The sequence below is a fragment of the Mus caroli genome, unplaced genomic scaffold (genome assembly GCF_978045245.1).
Source record: "Mus caroli unplaced genomic scaffold, Mus_caroli_1 scaffold_3, whole genome shotgun sequence".
In the NCBI taxonomy this organism is placed as follows: Eukaryota; Metazoa; Chordata; class Mammalia; order Rodentia; family Muridae; genus Mus; species Mus caroli.
Window position 1 is genome coordinate 143,828,024 of NW_028227258.1, and position 21,152 is coordinate 143,849,175.

Genomic DNA, 21,152 nt, shown 5'->3' on the forward strand with positions numbered 1-21,152 from the left:
GCACAAGCTAAATGAAATGAAGGGACTTCTGATTCTACTGCACAGTAAACATATTCAGACATATTCAGACTCCATTTTTTTAGATACCCACAACTTCATGGGGGCTAGACTGTAGATCATTTAAACTCATCCCTGTAGTAAGCTTCTCAGTACAAACAGGAAAATATTTTGGGAAAAGGATTATCAAATTATTTTAATTATCAGGGAATTGAGAGCAAAGGGTCCTTAGCCCACATGTTTTGTTCTTGTTCCATAAAAGGGGCCCATTTTCCATTAGTTTCACCTCAAGAAGATAACACCTTAATTAAACTCCAGTGGGTCAATTTAATTAAAATGTGTCACTCAGATTCTCACAGGGGAACCCAGTATCCAGGAAGCATGCCTTCTGCTTCTTCTCTGACTGCTGCCGTATCTCAGTCACTGTTCATACCAGGGCTGGGGATAGTAGTGGCTACCAGCTTTGCACATGCCCTGTGCCTGCTAAAGAAAGTGTAGGCCTTCTCAAGACTAACAGTGAGGGTGATATTCAATAGAACATTAGAACACATGTTTTTGAATCAGCACTCAGTTTCTTTTCTAACACTATATTCACCAAGGAATCCCTGTCATTTCTATTAGCCTCATAACCAGGAAGATGTTGAAGAAATATTTCATACCTTTCCCTTTTTACCTCCTTTCCTCTGTCCATATCCCTTTTCCTTTGTCTTACCTGGTATATATATGATATCCTTTTAGTAGTTACTTCCTGGAGGCTACAAGCAAAGACAGGAGAGCCTAGAGGAATATTAAAGATCTCCATGTTCTGAGGATTCATTCTCATGACTGTCCTCTGACTCTCTAAATACATGGTTTTATTTTATGTCCAGAGGCTAAAAGAAATTCAGATATATCCTGGAGATTATAAAAGAAACACAAGAGGAGTTTAATATTGACCTACAAAGCTAGGCAAGCCTCTAAGCAGCCCACTTCTCAGTATCTTCTCCTTTTCATTATGACACTGGCTTTATGGCTTTAGTCTCTATGTAAACATGAAATATTTGTTGACAAATTCAGAAATGACAGATAATATGATGCTCTCTAATCTGATGCCTTTGGGTGGGAAAATGTCTCATTTGATTATCAGCCCATGTTCCTCTCCTACCCCATGACTGCCTGCCATTATCCCTCCAATGCTTCTTGTTTGGCTTTTTCTCCATGAGTACAGGACAGCCAACCATTTACCTAGTGGTCTGCACTCTTGCACATATCAGTGTTTTGATAGTTTTCCTTCTTGAAAACTGTCTTCCCTAGCATATTATGTCAAAAATTTGCATAGTCAACTAGTGAAAAACTTGACAGTCAACTCGTGTTAGGTAAGCTTCTTCACTTTTAATGGTCCACATTTTTTTCTAGTTTCTTTTCCAGGTTTTATTTCTTTTGTTTCATTATGGCCTTTTCTTTCAAAGATCCATGAAACAATTCTGATCTGTCTTTTGTTCCAAATGATTTTATTTTGCTGTTTTTGTTTACGTAAGATTGGTAAAATTTGAGGTTAAAGAATATGCCTATTTTGTTCTAATAAATATTTGAGGATTGCCTAAGGAATCTGTGTAATTGTACTTTGATCAAAAGCTGCTCTTAGTTATTTTGTGGAATATTTGTTTTGGCTCATGGGTTCTGAGAGTTCATGACCTCTTGGCTAGATCTTGTACTGAAAAGGCTCATGGTAGAGAAAAACAGATTGCTACAGCAGCCAAGAGAGAGAGTGAAAGAAGGAGGGAGGGAACAAGTAGACGGGGATGGAAGAAGGAAAGGAGTAGACAGGGATGGATGGATGGAGGGAGGGAGGGATAAGGGGGGAGGGAAGGAGGAGAAAGGGATGAGGGGAGGAAGGGAGAAGGGAGGGAGGGAAGGAGACACAAATTCATAACACATAAGAATGTGTGATCCTAAAATCCTTTGAAGGAACATCCCTACCTTACCTTAAACCCATCCAGGAGAACTCACCTCCTAAACTCTCCACCAGCTTCCAAGAGCTCTACAAGGTGGGGATTAGTGAGGACACAATATTTGGAGGACAGTAAAGGTCCCATCCAGCCACACTTAGTGGTGCTCTTATAATCCTAGCACTCAGAAGATTGGGGCACAAGTATCTCAACTTCTAAGATCAGCATAGGTCATGAAGTAAAACAACAAACAAACAACTACAAAAAGAAAAACCAACCAGCCACTAGTCACCAGGCAAACCAAAGTAGTAAACATAAAACAAAGATAGACAGACTGGTCTCCAATCAGCATCTAAGTTTTACAAATTCTTTCTTTTGGTCAAATGTTTTTATATACATTTAACACCTGGATTAAGTACAAACTAAATTTACAGAATTGGGTAGTAAACAAATTATCAGAGATAGTATTAGAAGGTTTATTTGGGTATATGCCCACTAAACTTCTGTTGTTTGGAATTCAGTAGAGATTTAAAACATTTATCCATAATACATTTAAGGAGTTGCTACTTTTCCTAGCCTGGGCTTTTTTTTTTTTTTTAATAGAAACTCTGACGTGTGTAATTGTTCTAATTAAATTTGATTTCCGCTGGCAATCCTGATTCTACCCAGATCACGGCTCTTCCCTACAGAGTAGAAAGAACCATAAATTCTCCAGAGTCTCTATACATCATTGTCTTGATGGTCTGTGCTCCTGGACTATGGTGTAAAGGTGTTTGGTTTGGGGCTATGTTCAAAACTTGTTTCCAAATGGTTTTCACAACATTCATATTTTTAAAAGGCAGACAGTTATTTAAGTCTAATGACCACTAATTCAGGCTTAATGATTGTATAGTTTATTAATCAAATGTGTTGAGCAGGAAAAAAAGCCAGCTACAATTCACTTACAATTGAGATTTTACTCCATTTTAACGTTATTTTAATGAGCTACAGATTTGAATGTGGGCTTTATTCATCTGTTGCTTCCGCTCAATTGCGGTTTCACCCCAAGAAGACACAAGACAGATTGATCAGGCTTCTAGTCATTGTGAGGCTTAAATGAAGTGAACAGGGCCGTATGTTTCTAAACCAAATGAGAGGATTAAGGCAAAAAAGAAAACAGGCCAAAAAAGCACCCCCCCCAAAGAAAACCAACTATTCTACACTACAAGCTATTTAAGTCTGTATGCTGATGCTGAATTCACTACTATATGATCCCTGTTTTTCTTTTTTTCTTTTTTTTTTTCTGGAAGAATAACATGGAAAAAGTCACTCAAGTAAAAAAAATCACACAGGTCCCTCACAACTTTGAACACATCAGGGATATGGAAAGGCTCTGTGTTACCACAATTTGTGGCTATAATAATTTCAATGCAAAAGTAATAGTAGTATAATTATGTTAGGTTATTTTTTAGAAGATATTGTAGAAAATATTTATCACCTAATGCTTTGTTAAAAATTATTATACATGGATATGATTTATGTCAAATGCAAAGCTTATTTGGATGGTTTTTGTGAATAATATTTGAAGCTACACTGGTGTCTGGGAGAGTTCTCTGGTGGGAAACAGAGACTAGGCAGGTTTTGGCTGCACTTTTTCCCATCTTGCAAATGTGACTTAGAAAAGTCATGGCTTCTAGCATGCTCTTTTCCACTGTAATACACTTACCATGGTGCTTACCATAAAGAGGGCCCTTCAGCTGCAGGAACAAAAGTGACACTGGCCCTCTTAAACCAATGACTTCTATACAACAACCATGGTTAACCTTATTAAGTGATAAATTGATTATGGCTTCTGAATTTTATTGGCTCAATCTTCTGATGGCAAGAAACCACTTATACCACCATTATTTTTATTTTCTAAAGTTATGAATGGTTTTCAATTAATGTAAAGTTCGAAAGATAACATTTTAAAAATACAAAGCCTTTTATGAACACTGATCATAATTTTGTGAATGATATTCTTGGTGGAATAGATAGGTGAATAAATTCTGTGGACTTGTTTCAATGAAAGTATTTGTAATTGATCAAGTTGTATATACATGTAAGTATACATGTTATTTTATATTATAGTAGGATAACATGATTTTAGTTACTTTAATAGATGTTAAGTCTGCATATGAAAGTGTTTTATTTTTATAAAGTTTTATTTTGTATGACAGATATTATCTGGCACAGTTATACATACTAAAACTTTTAAAAATTGTACATTTCAGTAGGAGAACAACTCATTATTGCAAAAGGCATTTGTTGGTATTATGAATTAGAGTGTTTTGCTGGTATTTGTTTGCTGGTTTATTTGAGTCTGGCTTCCACACTGTAATTCAGGTGGACCTGAAATTCCTATGTGGTTCAGACTGGCCTAGAACACAGGACAGTCTTCCTGCTCTGCCTCTGAGTGTTTGAATTCTCAGTGTAAGCAAAAGGTAGGCACTGTACCACATACTTCAATATTTTTGTTGTTCTTCACCTAATTTGTATGTTAATTTCACTGAAAATGAGAAAGACCTACTTTGATTTTCCCTAAAAGATTCTTATTTTCTTTTCATATAGCATACTGAATAACAGGTGTTATTAAGACCAAACCAATGCCAAATACAATATAGAAATTAAGGCATTAAAAAAAAGCAATGGGAAAAACTCTATGTTAGGGAATTCCTTAATCCAGTGAATCCTTTCACTCTGTGAGAGCTTGAGCTGCTTTGTAACTTGATGAGTGACAGAACTGTCATTGTCAATGGTGAAGAGTTTGTATTCCTTCATTGCTTTTTGGGTTACATTAATGTCAACATTCATAATAAAAAATTGACAAAATCCCTTAAAATGAGACAGAATGAAGAAGAAATTTAAGTTTGATTTTATTGATAACAATTAGGTAATCATAAAGAGTTCCTATTGTTTATCGTTTGTAATTATGTTTGGTTTTGTAATGATTTAGATTTTGCCCTTCAGTTTTGTTTTAAATAATAGCTTTTGTTTACTGAAAATGTTTTATTTATGTATTCAGCTTTTGATAGATTTTGCGTGCATGAAAATAACTTTTGGAAGCAATTTATAAATAGATTAAATTCAAAATACAATTGAGAAGGTTTTAGTGAACTCTACTGAAAATTTATAGAGTGTTTTCATTGTACACAAACCATTATGCTAGCTATGAATATGATAAAACTTAAAATGCGTTCACATGAACTTTTATAATTACATTTTTTTAAACAAAAGTTTTAGAGCTGGGGAAATGGCTCAGCACTTACAAACACTGACTGCTCTTCCAGAGGATCTGGGTCCAGTTCACAGCTCACAACTGTTTATAACTCAAGTTCCAAGGGATACAACACTATCACCCAAAAAAACATTCAGACAAAACACATGAAGTAAAAATAAACAAATCATTTTTAAAAAGAAACATTTTAGCACAGTTTGTTTAACTAAAGTCTTTTAAAATTTGCACATGACACACATGTGGATCTCAGACAAAGATACATGTATTACAATTCTACATTGACATACCCCATCTTAAAGAGCTTAACTCCCTTTGATGGCATGTGTACACAGTCATTATGGGGATGTTTTTGTCTTGCTATGAATATTAATATTTTCTCTGAATATTCTATGGTCTATGTAGCCATAATTGTGGTCCATTTCACTTAATGGTCATTCATATAAAATTGAAGCCTAAATTATTATTATTTGCTTCATTCAGCTAGTGCCTATATATTACTTTTTTATAGGTTGGCTGGTATTTTCACAGAGTACAGAATTTTCCCAGTCTCCTGACTTTTTCATTTTAATGAGTTTTTCCTTTCACTGATATTGCCCCTCCAATAAGTTCAAGTTGAAGTTTTCAGCCTCAATGCTGTAAGTCAAATTTCATGTAAACTACTGGCAATACCCACTTTTGATTTCACTCTTTCCTTAGCCAGTCTTGCATTCTCTTATGTAAATAACCATACCTGTGTGTTTTTTTTTAAATCACTACTCTTTATGGGCACATTAAAAAATCCTTAGCTATTCAGTGCATTTCTTCAAATAAATGTAAAGTGGGTGCATTGTGCCTTAGATTAAAGGCCAGTGAGGCAGACAAAGGGGACACCATTGCAAATTAAACCATAAAAGTCTGAAGTATTATTAAGAGGTTCACAGATACTATGTTCCAATCCGGTTCAATAAGGACTGAATTCCTATTATGTTTCTAAAGCCTCCAAAAGGACATGGGAAGGCACCAGAGCTAAAGTCCTCAAAGAGAAAGCAGGGAGGCCAAGAACACATGAATGTATGGCTGGGTAATGGGCCTTTCATCTTTGAAATAAAAACAGCGTGGTTCAACTGGAATCCAAGTTTTCCCTTTGAGAAAGTTTATTTTAATGAGTTGCCATTTTATGCGTGGGTTGCTCTTTAATCGAGGCTGTTCCATTGAAGTCTTACCCGATGAAGATGCAAGACAGATTGTCCAAGCTTGCGGCTATTGTCAGGGGTTGATGAAGTGTGTGGGCCCTTATGCTTGATAACAGAAATAGATGGTCAAAGCCAATAAATAAAACTTTAACTCTGATTGTTGGGTGCTTTATTCTAAAAGGTTTCCATTAGCATGGATCTTTGGTTCTGAAGGACTTGTGAACCCAAAGGCAGCATGTAGCTCTGTCACATAAACTAAGTTATTCAGACAGTAGCAGTCTGTCTCGCTGAATAATCTCAGGGTGGTTTATATAATTCCAAAGTTTTCATTTTTAATTAAAAAAAACAGTGCTGGAAATATCTTGACAGGCAATTAATGACATGTGAATTTGCTACACTTTTTATTGATGTAAGAACAAAAGGTGACTCTAGAGGAAGTGAGTTGTGCTTTGCACTCTGGGGTTTGTAATGAGACTCATTTTAGAATTAGGGGTTTGCCATGTGTTAAGTAGTCAATATTTAAGTAAGTGTGTAAGTGTGTGGTGTAAGTGTGGGGAAGGGAAAGGAAGAAGAGATTTTATGAACAGATCAGGCCATAGAATCACCTCAGGTTTTATAACTAAAGTTTCACTATCCATATCATATTGGCAAACTTTCTAATAGGCTTTCATTTTTTAATATTCCATCAACTTAATTTAGAAGGGGTGATTATTGTTAGGCTGATACTTATGTTAAAATATGTCAGAACTTCTTGTCTCGGGCTGAGATTTCTTTTTTTTTTTTTGGTTTTTCGAGACAGGGTTTCTCTGTGTAGCCCTGGCTGTCCTGGAACTCACTTTGTAGACCAGGCTGACCTCGAACTCAGAAATCCGCCTGCCTCTGCCTCCGGAGTGCTGGGATTAAAGGCGTGCGCCACCATGCCCGGCTGAGATTTCTTAAAAATGGATTCTAGTGACCATTATTATACTGTAAGAGTTTAGAAGCTGCTGTTTAACATGACAATTTAAATCATGGTTGTCCCAGCAGACTGTGTCCAACTTTATTAGATGGTCTTAAAGAGGTACCCTTATCCCCATAACCACTTACACTGAAATATTCCCCCATATTCACTTTTCTAGTCATCCTGACGAAAATCAACTTTGATCAGTGTGGACACAGATGCAGATGCAGCCCTCAGCCCACATATTGCTTCAGCTATTCTACAATCCCATTTTATCTTGCATGCCTGGCACTCTATCTCCAGGAAGTTTTCTTTTTAGACTTTCGGTTTTTAATTTCTTTTCCATCTCAATAATAACTACTGGGTAGCCTCAGGTGTGCAGGGGAATGTAATTGATTTCATGAGTGAGTCTTACAAGATGGCTATAAGGAGACCCACATTGTCCTGGAAGTGGTTTCTCTATAGTGGAGGTAACCAATGTTGATATCTAAGTACCTATGCCATGAACGCTAGGGTGGAAGGAACAGGCCATGTACCCTCTGGCTGCAGAGCTGCATGTTAGGAGTATGTGTGGATGATTTAGCGCAGAAGTCTAACCATTTATCTCTAAAGAGGACTCGTGAGGGAACCTGAAACATTATTAACATAGCTTACACTTAGACCTAAAATAAGTAAGTACACTGCTAATAACTCTTCGTTTGAATTTACAGCAGTGAATAGAAAGAAGCCCTCCTCATTCCACTGTGGTGTAAAAGTTTGTTTTTCATATATAAAGTCATGTACACCTATGGATAAAGCAATATAAAAACTGAAGTTAGTGACAAACTTTATCTCAGCCTTTGAAATTCTTCATTTTAAAGTACTGACATTTACCATATAAATGGCCTGAGTTATATTGTTCATGCTCTTACTCAGCCATGCAGAAAATATTTGAACATTTTGTCTGTATTTACACTAAAGGCTATTAATGTTAGTTGTTTCCTAAATCTACAGTACTATAATGGTTTGGTTGGTACTATGCCATTGTGATACAGTGGTACAGTGATTCTAAGGAGTAAGACCCTCCAGAGGTATGAGTCAAGATGGATATGATAGATTGGTTAGGTATGTTAGTCATCCTTGCACCTTTGCACTTCCAAAAGGTAGAAGAAATTAATATGACTTGAGGGTCCATTAAATTTTGACTCATTGTATATGTTTATCTTAGTGTTCTTCACAAATGAAGAGATAGCAAGTTGAGCAGTTTGCACAACATTCCCCTTCCCAGTTTCCTCTCCACAATTCCCCTATCTCCTCCTCCCCTCCGGCCCCCGCCGCCCCTATGAGGGTGAACCTCCACCTGGCACCCACTCCTGCTTCAGTGGCCTAGCATTCCCCTATCCTGGGTCATCAGGCCTCCACAGGACCAAGGGGCTCCCCTCCCAGTGATGCCAGATGAGGAAATCCTCTGCTACAAATCCAGATGGAGCCATGGGTACCCCCTGGGTATTCTCTGGATGGTGGTTTAGTTCCTGGGAGCTTTGGGGGCCTGGTTGGTTGATATTGTTGTTCCTCCTATGATGTTTCAAACCCCTTCAGCTCCTACAGTCCTCACCCTAACTTCCCCATTGGAATCCTCCCGCTTAGTCCAATGTTTGGCTGTCAGCATTCGCATCTGTATTGGTCTACCTCTGACAGAACCTCTCAGGAGACAGCTGTTCGGGGCTCCTGTCAGCAAGTGCTTCTTGGTGTCAGCAATGGTGTCTTGAGTTTGGTGTCAGCAGATGGGATGGATCCCTAGGTGGGGCAGTCTCTGGATAGCCTTTCCTTCAGTTCTGCTTCACCCTTTGTCCCTGCATTTTCTTTTGACAGGAGGAATTCTGGATTAATATTTTTGAGGCGAGTGGTGGCCCTATCCACTGAATATGGTCTCTACAGGTTCTATCTCCTCTTTGTTGGGTATTTCGGCTAAAGCCCTCCCTGTTGGGTCCTGGGAACCTCTTGGGTCCCTGGCGTCTGGGACTTTCTAGTGACTACCGTCACTTCTCCTTCCCCTACTGCTACACACCTACTTTAAAATTCCTGACCCTCTGTACTTCTCCCCCATCTTCTCCCATATCAGAACTGGCCTCCCTTTTCCCCTCCCTGTCCTCTCTCCCTCTACTTCCCAGGGATTATTCTCGCCCACTACTGAGTAGAACTATAGCATCCACACTTGGGTGTGATCTTCTTTCCTATTGGGTTTCATATTGTCTGTGAGTTGTATCAAGGGTATTCTGCTAAATTGTTCAGTTAATATTGTTCCAAATTTAAACACTGCTTAATATTAACAACATGATACTCCTCAACCCTTTCCAAATAATATCACATATTTTGAACCCATGTTCTCAGTTAGTAATATTTTAACTCTTCCTCAGAAAGAATAGTTACTTTATAGACCCATTACATCTATGCCAGACAACTTTTAAAATTACCAAGAACTGAGGCTGAAGAGATGAATCATTGATTAAGAGTTTGTTCTGCTCTTTCAGAGGCTACATGCGCAGTTTCAAGAACACATTCCCAATTGCTCACAAGCATGTGTAATTCTAGCTCAAGGTGATGCAATGCCTCAGGCCTTCTAAGGCACCTGAACTCACATGTACATATCTACACACACATACACACCACTTAAACAAAATAAGCTAAAAGTATAAATTTGAGGATAATTAAATTAATGAATTGGGCGTGCCTGCCACCATGTCAGGAAGAAGGCCCAGATCCCATGAATTTGAAGTTATAGTCAGGTGTGAGTTACTTTATATAGGGGCAGGAAACAAAACCTGGGTCCTCTGGAAGAGCTGAAAGCACACTTAACTGATAAGCCACCTCGCCAGCTCCTAGAATAAGAATTTATACATAGTCAACTGAAAAAAAAATGTCAACAAATGCTGATAAAAATGTGGGAGACAGGAAGGAACCTTTAGCCACTGTTGGTAGGGGTATAAATCAATTGAGATCATATAGAAATCAACTTGGATACTTCTCAAACAACTAAAACGACCCAGCAGTACTACTCCTGGCATTTATCCAAAAACTTCTGCAGCCAACGACACACCATTTGTCATTTGAGCCTACCATGCCTATTGCTGCCCTTGTCACGAGAACAAGGAAATGAAATCAGCCTAAGTTGGCATCAGCAGACGAGTGGGTAATGGAGTTGGGGTACATAATAGAATTTATTCAGTTGTAAAGGAAAATGGGATAATAAAATTTACAGGAAAATGGAAGAAACTGGAAACTACTGTATTAAGGGAGGTATAATGGTTTCAGAAAGACAAATATCTCTGTTCTCCCCGCATGTACAAGCCCTCACTTTTCAAGGTGTTGAAACAAGTATGGGGTAGAGTTAGGAACCTAGCAAGGGGCCCATGGGATGGAGGAAGGGGCTTTAAGGAAAGGGTGGGGCATGGAATGCATGATATATGAAAGATCAAAGGGAAGACTAGCTGGGGAAGGAGGGATATGTCAGTGAAGGGGAGAAAGGGGGGGCTATTGGGAGAATGTGTCTGTATTGAATGTGCACACTTTTCATTGCTGTTTTCTCTAATTAGTGTTTATGTAGTATTTACATTTTGGGCTATTACAAATTTTAAAATTAAATTAAAACATTGAGAAGCTAGCAATATTCTTGTATTTACCTGGCTATGTAAAGTTTTGGGTTCTATATCCAAAAAATGCAATCCACATAGAAAATAAAAATGTAAGTAAACAAATCAATAGTTTCTCTTTAGCCATTAGTAATATATTTCAAGACCCTCATGAGATGTCTGAAACTAAAACTAGTACTGCGCCTTATATATACTATGATTTAGCTTGTATATGCACAATTACAATAAATTTTAACTCATTAATTAGGCACCGTGAGAAATTAATAACAGTAGCAAAAACAGGATCACTGTAACATTATATTATAATGAAAGTTATGTGAATATGGTCTGTTTCTTTCATAACATCTAATTTTATCACTTGCCTTTCTGGAGATGATACAGTGCCCCTGAGATGATGGAAGTGAGGTGGTCCATTGTGGTAGAGTGTTAGGCTACCAAAGGATTCCTTGAGCACAAGCATTGTAATTCCAAAGTTGGTCTAAGAACTGAGGTAATTAATGGGCAGGTTAGTAGACTATTTAGCAAGGAAACGCACTGCAAAAGGATGATTCCTGAGCTGGGTGGAACTGAGTGCAGAGTGCTGTGGTGTGAGATTACATTGAGTTTCTTAGAAAAGTATATACTTCATGAATTATTCCTGTAATTTCCCATTTAATTTTCAGACCACATTTAATCACTGGTGGCTGAAACAATGGAAATTATGAAGCTGGAGGAGAAGGGTCCCGTGCCAGGCCCTGCCCCAGCCCCTGCAGCCCCACCTGCACAGGGGGAGCCCCCCCAGCCTCCACCCACTGGCCAATCAGACTACACCAAGGCTTGGGAAGAGTATATAAGATGCCCAGTATGGTAAGCACAAGAGATCTTTGAAATGGACTACCAATCCTAACTTCTAATACATTTCAACAAAGAGGCATCCAGACTTTCAGGCTTTGAATCATTGGCTGGAAGCCTTCAGAGCCTCAGCATTTACCAAAATGCTTTCATTCTCTATTCTTGGATTTGGTGGTCTAATTATCAACTGAGAGTGTGGCATTTATCATACAATGAGAAGGGATTCTATATCATTTTACAGCATCCATTCTCTCTGCAACATTAGTCTAAACAACTGCTTTCAATAATTAAGTGTTGAGTTTATCCTACTGATTTGTTTCTTGCATTTAAAAACCAACATCATCTTCATGTGCAGCCATCCATCCCGAGAGGAGGGTGATAGGGACATCAGTTTTCATACGGTATGTGACACAGAACCAGAAATGGGACACGGTGGTGTCCAGATCAGTCTGTCACTGAGGGATGACCTAAAACTTCCTGATCAATTCTGACAAGTCACTGGCAGCTTTCAGGGGAAGCACATATGTGACAAAGGACAAGCAGGGTTTCATGTGTCAGCACGAACCCTCCAGTCCCAAGTAGGACTCATATTGCTGACAATTCGGGTTTGTGGGTACACTTGATTTTTATTTGAAATAAAACTTCAGAAAATTCCATGCATACATTCCTCCACAGATGCAACGCAATGTTTCTACTGTCTAGTCCATGGCTCTGTAGTAGATCATGCAGATTTGATCTTCCTTCATCTTGCTGCTAGGAGTACTATGCATGTTATCTTAGATCATGAATGAGAAGTCACCGGTATTATTTGTTATATGTGTGTGTGTAGGTGTAAAAGCACATATACCACATGTATGTATATGGATGTGTATGTAGAGACCAGAGGTAAACCTTGGTGTCATTCATCAGAAACTGTCCACATTGTTTGTAGAGACAGGGTCTCTCACTCTTTCTAGTCTCGTCTCAGGCTTGCTGACTAGGCTAGCCTGCCTGGTCAGTGAACTCCAGGGACCACTGCCTTCCCAGCTCATATACTAAGACAAAATGGCTTTTCAGGTGGGGACTGTGAATCAACCTAATGTCCTTAAACTTGTATGGCAAGCACTGAATATGAGGCATGATTGTAAAAAGTATGGATGCTGAAGCCAGACCACATGGACTTGAGTTTGGGTCCTTATAAGACTCTGGTGGAGGTCAGTACAGCATCACCTAATATCTCTGGAAATAAGTGTGTTTATATGTAAGATGTGTAAGAAGAGCTCCTATCTCTTTATATGGTATGCTTATCTGATTAATATGATGAAGATTGCCTCAAGCAGGCATTGCTTCAGCAGGTGTGTATAGGAGATGAGAGAACAGCTTGCAGACTTCAGTTTTCTCCATGCACTTTGTAGGGATTGGGGATGGAACTCGAGTCATCAGACTTGGTGGCAGGTGCTTTTCCCTGATGCAACAGAGTTCTGGTTCCTGATGTTTCATAGCTGCCAAATACAATCTTCATGGGATAGTACACTCCATACACAAAGGATATGTGAGCTTCTAACCCTAACCACATTTGAAAACACTTGGGCCAGTATTCCCTGAAACTTATGTGACTCCTCCCACTCTTGCCTTCTAGGCTTCTAGTCACTTGTATTGCTTAGATTGTCCAATTATTCCACACAGTAGTGTGACTCTTACTGTTCTTAGGTTTTTTAAAATCATTGTCTTCTGTTGGATAGTTTCTATTACCATTCGTCAACTCCATTCCTTTTCTTCAGCATCTGATCTAATCTGCTCTTTCTCTTGCTTGGGACCCTTCTTGGTGCAATTAGCTCGCATTTCATCTTTAAATTTTCCACTTCTTTGTATCTACTCCTTTTTGAAATAAATGGAAAGTGTTTACATAAATACTGTATAAACATCTTAGTCTGCTAATTTTATGTTTTCTCATTTGGGGACATGTTTGTTAACTACTTCCTTGAGTACCTCATACATTTTGATTGCATGTTGGGTATTAAAAATTTTAGGTTTGGCCATGTTGTAATTCATCATATTCCTTTTCACAGTATTAGACTTTGTCCTAGTAATAGCTTAAAACTTCTTGATATTAATGTGGCTCATCTGAGATTTACATTTAAATTTTGGAAGGCTACATCTGGCAGTGGGTCATTGGACCAGTCTCAAATTCCACCCTGGCAGTTTGTCCAGAAGTGCTAGTTATTATTAAGTACCTTACTACCTATCCATTATTTAATGTATAGGATATCCCACTTCGTGGGTTTGATCAAATAAAGATAAATAAAAATGCTCAAGGAGCTTCCAGTTTGAAAGCCTGACGAACAGAAGCATTAAACATTATCAGACAGTAACCTGTGGTAATAGAATGACAGGCAAAGTGCTGTGCATTGCTCAGCAGACTGCATTTTATGTCTGTATGTCAAATATACACATGGAATTTTACTTTTTGTTTAATATTCTCTTTGAAGCCTATAATCTGGAAAATTATTTACAAAAAAATTATAGATTTGTACGATTATACATATAACAGCGATTATATAAAATAAAAATGTATATGCATGTATATATGAAGAAACTTACGTAGATATGTATACATGCATGTGTGATTACATAGGAACAAAGGAGAATCATATATCTACTTTTGTAAGCACTCAAAAATGTGTTCAACAAATATGTATGATCAGGTATTATGTGCCCATTCTGGAATTGGAGCCACAGTCATGAACAAAACGCAAATTCAAAACCAGAAAATGAAGTGGCAATAACATGTGAAACATTATCAAAGAAGACTGCATTTATCTTCCAGCAATTGATGTGACGACATGAGCATCATGTTAATGGTAGAAAACTTGCCCCAGGCAGGCCAGCTTGTTTGTGTTCTGAGATCCAGATTGTAAGTGCTAATATTGCAAGCTCCAGATAAGTGTTTTCTTTTAAAAGTGACTACTGGTATATCGATATTTCTGTCCTTTTGGTACTATTTCTGTAGAAACAACATGAATTCCTATTTTGGGAGTTTTAGGGTTTGGATTTCAAGAAGATTCTAAATTGCAAAAGAAGAGTCAGGCTTGAGCAAGTACACATGCTGCTACTATCTCTGATGCCTCTGGCTGCTTCCGACTATGAGTTTGTTAATTGTCACTACGTGCCTGTGCTGTGCTGCAGGCTCTGCTTAGCTCTTTCTTTATCTATTCCAATCCATGAAAGAATGGAGCTGTGAAAGACAATAACAACACAGAAGAGAAAATGAAAAACTGGTCATGAAATCATTTTTAAAGTACTCATGAAAAATGAAACATAGTCACCAAGACAGAAATAATTCTTAATCTGCTGTATTGAACATGCTACAATAAGACAATTAGCACATGCTACATTGCACATTGTTAATTGCAATTAGCATTGTTGATTTGGTGACTGAATAGATAGCCTTCTTAAAAAAATTCAGATTCAATTTCACATAGTTTTCTAAAAAGAAAAGCTTATCTGAAGAATATTTAGAATTTCGAATGTCGCTCTCAAGAATATCTCTGCAGTGCCTCTCTGTCTTACGGAACCACAATGAAGAATTCAAGCCAGGGCAGAGACATGCTGGGCTGGGCCAAAAGCCACATTGAGGAACCTTAGCTTCTGCTGGACCTTGTGTAAGGCTGAGTAAAGTGTCAGAACTCCAGCATGGCAGAGCTAAAGCATTGTATGTCTGGGGTCTAGTTGCAATTTATCTTTTACTATGTTTAGCTCTTTTAATAATCACTTCTTTGTGTCTACCTCATATCCTTCTGACTAAAAGGTGAACTGTTTTGGAATATATTAATTTAAGAGACTACTACTGTCCACCAACCAAAAAGCTAAGAATGTATTTGTGTAGTATCTAAAGTCTATAAAAGAGGTATGCCCACTTTGTTGTAACCAATGTACCTGATACCGCCACCAACATTATGCCTTGATTTGTGACTATCATTGTTCAGTCATTGTTAAAGCTTCATAAAACTGTTACCACATTAGAACATGTAATTGGAAGAATCTGAATCTCTAGTGTGACTGGCCATGGAGATTCATATTGGTTCCTGAGTAAGCTGTTTCTTATCCACTTTGAGATGAGAGCTTTATCTTACAGTGACATGTCTCAGTGTAGATATCTATGTCTGAAGGAGTTTTTTCAACAAGCTTTGATCTCCTTCTCTAACATAGGGTCTCATTTCAGAAAGAGACAGATGACAAAACCAATGCTGACCAGATAGCTCTTCCTTGGCCTCTTGTCTTCTCTATAGTGCCATGGTGGGCCACTGTAATGACTAGTCCCAGACATAGGGACTAGCAGCTATGAACAATGTCAGATAGTTTGTGTTATAAGATCCTTTTCCACAGAGTAAGGTGTGGACTGAGAGGCCTGGTTTGCAGTGGTTGTTATCCCAAATGTTCTAGAGATCTCTGTGCTGAACTGATCGGAGAGATGGTGGCTGGTAGCCTCTCTACAATTGTCCTGTGGTAAACTTTGAATTCATTGAAAATGGGTCTTTGCCTCCCACCTTTGCCTTCACTCATTCACAAGAGCACTTTTCCCTCCTAACAGAATGGAAAGACAGTTGAGATCTCTGTAATGTACTCACCTGTCTGTGTGCAGCTTGTTATAATTGTGGAGAATGTGCTTTGACAATGGCAGGAAACTTTATGAAGATATGTTCTTTAAGATGTGTTCCTGTTATAAACTACTAGAACTTAGATAATTCCTTCTATGTGGTCTGGTAATTTATATAATTTTAAATATGAAAGTAAGATTCCATCATTTTATAGTGCCCTTTATGTATTATATATTGTACATAAAATGTAATCTATATTTATAAAAATTACAACAACTTTGCAAGCTTTGCCTACATTTTTAAAAGTACTTGTCTTTCCATATTGATCTTTTATTCAGTATTGGTTTAACCATTCATAAAACTTACTGAGTTAATGCTATGGCCATTCACTATAGATACACAGTAACATATTCAGTAGGTTGCTGGAAATAAATTAGTATTTGTCATAACAAATATAAATAACCATCTAAGTTATGAGTAGATGATCTTACATTCCTTCTGTGGAGTGGTGAGGGATGGACAGAGGGGAAAGAGACCAGTTTTGTGGGCCAGATGTATGAATCTAGGCTTCACTGAAGGACAAAATATTTTTACTATAATTAGTATGTATCACTGAGACACACTAGTAATTTTAGTATTTTAACTCTGAATAGAATCTGAATGCATACAGTATGTGATGCCTTGAGAGGGTGATATTTGTTATAGTCTTATGCATTTGAACCACTGGCCCTAGGTTAGTGATGCTATTTGGGGAAGTTGAGTCTTGGGGGTGGAATCTTCCTAGAGGAGAAGTTGAGTCTTTTGGGGGTGGAATTTTCCTAGAGGACATAGATCACTGGAGGAGGGCTTTGACAATTTATGACCACACCTAACTTCTACTTCACTCTCTTTTCTTTAAGGTTTTTGTTACTATTGTTATTAATTTTTTTACCTCAAATCTTTTGCATGACCCCTTCAGTCCTGGTCTAACTACAACTGAGGCTGCACTCACCAATGGCTTTCCACGGCCTCACACAGTGACAAGCCTCAGCTGTTCTTCATGACCCACCTAGATGACTCTTACACATTACCAAGTATTGCTGTAACATGAGGTACAACCTTGGTTGTCACTGGAACACAGCTTCTTTGTGCTCTCAGAAAACACTTCCCAGAAGATTTCAACTCAGTGATAGTGGTTTCTTTCTTTCTTCTTCTTCCTCTTCCTCTTCCTCTTCCTCTTCCTCTTCCTCTTCCTCTTCCTCTTCCTCTTCCTCTTCCTCTTCCTCTTCCTCTTCCTCTTCCTCTTCCTCTTCCTCTTCTTCTTCTTCTTCTTCTTCTTCTTCTTCTTCTTCTTCTTCTTCTTCTTCTTCTTCTTCTTCTTCTCTTCCTCCTCCTCTCCTTCTCTTTCTCCTTTCCCTTCACCTCCTCCTTCTTTAAATTATCTTTAGTATTTTTTTTTACAGTCCAGTCATTATCCCCCTCCAGATCCACCCTCTAACAGTCCCTCATCCCATTCCTCTCTCCCATCTCCAAGATGATCCTCCCAACCCCCAACCATGCCAGGCCTCCCCACTCCTTGGCGTATCAAGGTTCTCAACTGTAACATGCTTCTTCTCTTCCTTTATGTTTAACAACATGATTTTTCAGATTCAGTTTCATACTCCAACTACCATGCCTTCTTTTCTCTGACCTTATGGACTCTTCTGGAACTAGAAGCAAAATAAGCTGTTAAATAAGTTGCTGTGCTTACAGTCATGATATTTTATTACATCAACAGAAAATAAACTAATATAATGGATGTAGTATATAGACATGTACCTTCAATAACAAAGACCAAGTTAAGTATTTTCAATAATAAAAAAGATATTTATTTCAAAACTATGAATTTCTTTATTTTTTATTAGATACTTTCTTTATTTACATTTCAAATGTTATCCTCTCTCCTCATTTTCCTCCCCAAAACCCCCTACTCCATTCCCCTTCCCCCTGCTCAACTACCTGCCCACTCCCACTTTCCTGTCCCAGCATTCCCCTACACTGGGGCATTGAGCCTTCACAGGACCAAGAGCCTCTCCTCCCATTGATGTCCCAAAAGGCCATCCTCTGCTATATATTCAACTGGAGCCATGAGTCCTTAATGTGTACTCTTGGTTGGTGGTTTAGTCACTGGGAACTCTTGGTTTATATTCTTGTTCTTCCTATGCGGCTGCAAACCCCTTCAGCACCTTGGGTCCTTTCTCTAGCTCCTTCATTGGGGGCCCTGTGCAATGGTTGGTTGAGAGCATCCACCTCTGTATTTGTCAGGCAGTGGCAGAGCCTATCAGGAGACAGATATTTGTGTGTCCTGTCAGCAAGTACTTGTTGGCATCCACAACAGTGTCTGGGTTTGGAAACTATATATGGGATGGGTCCCCAGGTGGGACAGTCTCTGGATGGCCTTTCCTTCAGTTACTACTCCACACTTTGTCTCTGCATTTCCTCCCATGTGTATTTTGTTCCCCCTTCTAAGAAACACTGAATCATCCACACTTTGGTCTTCCTACTACTTAAGCTTCATGTGGTCTGTGAATTGTATCTTGAGTATTCCAAACTTCTGAACTAATATTCACTTATCAGTGAGTGCATACCATCTGTGTTCTTTTGTGACTGGGGTACCTCACTCAGGATGATATTTTCTAGTTTTAACCATTTGCTTAAAAATTTCATTAATTCATTGTTTTTAATAGCTGAGCAGTACTCCATTGTGTAAATGTACCACATTTTCTGTATTAATTCCTCTGTTGAAGGACATCTGTGTTCTTTCCAGGTTCTGGCTATTATAAATAAGGCAGCTGTGAATATAGTGGAGCATGTGTCCTTATTACATGCTGTAGCATCTTCTGGGTATATATCCAGCAATGATATAGCTGGGTCCTCAAGTAGTACGATGTCCAATTTTCTGAGGAACCGCCAGACTGATTTCCAGAGTAGTTGTACCAGCTTGCAATCCCACCGTCAATGGAGGAGTGTTTCTTTCTCTCCACATCTTAGCCAGCATCTGCTATCACCTGAGTGTTTAATCTTAGCCATTCTGACTGGTGTGAGGTGGAATCTCAGGGTCATTTGATATTCATTTCCCTGATGACTAAGGATGTTGAAATTTTTTTTTTTTTGGATATTCTTCAGTTGAAAATTCTTTGTTTAGCTCTGTACCCCATTTTTAATAGGGTTATTTGATTCTCTGGAGTCTAACTTCTTGAGTTCTTTGTGTATATTGGATATTTGTCCTCAATCAGATGTACAGTTGGTAAAGATCTTTTCCCAATAGGTTAGTTGCCATTTTGTTCTATTGACAATGCCCTTTGCCTTGCAGAAGCTTTGCAATTTATGAGGTCCCATTTGTAAATTCTTGATCTTAGAGCATAAGCTATTGGTGTTCTGTTCAGGAAATTTCCCCTGTGGCCACATCCTTGAGGCTCTTCCCCATTTCTTCTTCTATTAGATTCAGTGTATCTGGCTTTATGTGGAGGTGCTTGATCAACTTGGCCTTGAACTTTGTACAAAGAGCCAGAATGGATTAATTTGCATTCTTCTACATACTGACCTCCAGTTGAACCAACATCATTTGTTGAAAATACTGTCTTTTTTGCACTGGATAATTTTAGGTCCTTTGTCAAATATCAAGTGAACATAGGTGTGTGAGTTCATTTCTAGTTCTTCTGTTCTATTCCATTGATCTACCTGCCTGTCACTGTATCAATACCATGCAGTATTTATCACAATTGCTCTGTAGTACAACTTGAGGTCAGGTTTGATGATTTCCCCAGAAGTTATTTTATTGTTGAGAATAGTTTTCGATATCCTGGGTTTCTTATTATTTTTTTCCAAAGAAAATTGCTCTTTCTAACTCTATAAAGAATTGAGTTGGAATTTTAATGGGGATTGCATTGAATTTGTAGATTGCTTTTGGCAAGATGGCCAATTTTACTATATTAATATTGCCAGTCCATGAGTGTGGGAGATCTTTCCATCTTCTAAGATCTTTTTTGATTTATTTCTTCAGAGACTTTAAGTTCTTTTCACACAATATTAGTGGGAGACTTCAACACCCCACTCACTCTCATCAATGGACAGATCCTAGAAACAGAAACTTAATAGAGACACAGTGAAACTAACAGAAGTAATGAACCAAATGGATTTAGCAGATATCTATAGAACATTTTTCCTAAAATAAAAGAATGTACCTTCTTCTAGAACCTCATGGTACCTTCTCCAAAACTGACTATTTAACTGGTCACAAAACAGGCCTCAACAGATACAAGAATGTTTAAATAATCCCATGCATTCTATGAGATCACCACGAACTAAGGCTGGTCTTCAATAACGACAAAAACAATAGATAGCCCACATACAGCTGGAAGCTGAACAGAGTCTACTCAGTGATAACTTGGTCAAGAAAGATAACAAAAGAAGTTAAAGACTTTATAGAATTTAATAAAAATGAAGGCACAACATACCCAAACTTTGGGACACTATGAAAGCAGTGTTAAGAGGAAAACTCATAGCTCTGAGTGCCTCCCAAAAGAAACTGGAGAGAGCTTACACTAGCAGCTTAACAGCACACCTGAAAGCCCTAGAACAAAAATAAGAAAATACACCCAAGAGGAGTAGATGGCAAGAAATAATCAAACTCAGGGCTGAAATCAACCAAGTAGAAACAAAAAGAACTATACAAAGAATCAACCAAACCAGTAGCTGGTTCTTTGAGAAAATCAACAAGATAGATAAACCCTTAGCCAGACTAACCAGAGGGCACGAAGACAGTATTCAAATCAACAAAATCAGAAATGAAAAGGGAAACATA

At 38.2% G+C, this 21,152-nt stretch overlaps 1 protein-coding gene across 2 annotated transcripts in view; it reads left to right on the top strand.

Annotated features, from left to right (window-relative positions):
- Cyp7b1 (cytochrome P450 family 7 subfamily B member 1) overlaps nucleotides 1-21,152 on the top strand; it is a 181,542-nt gene that overhangs the window by 56,101 nt on the left and 104,289 nt on the right. The window lies entirely within an intron of this gene.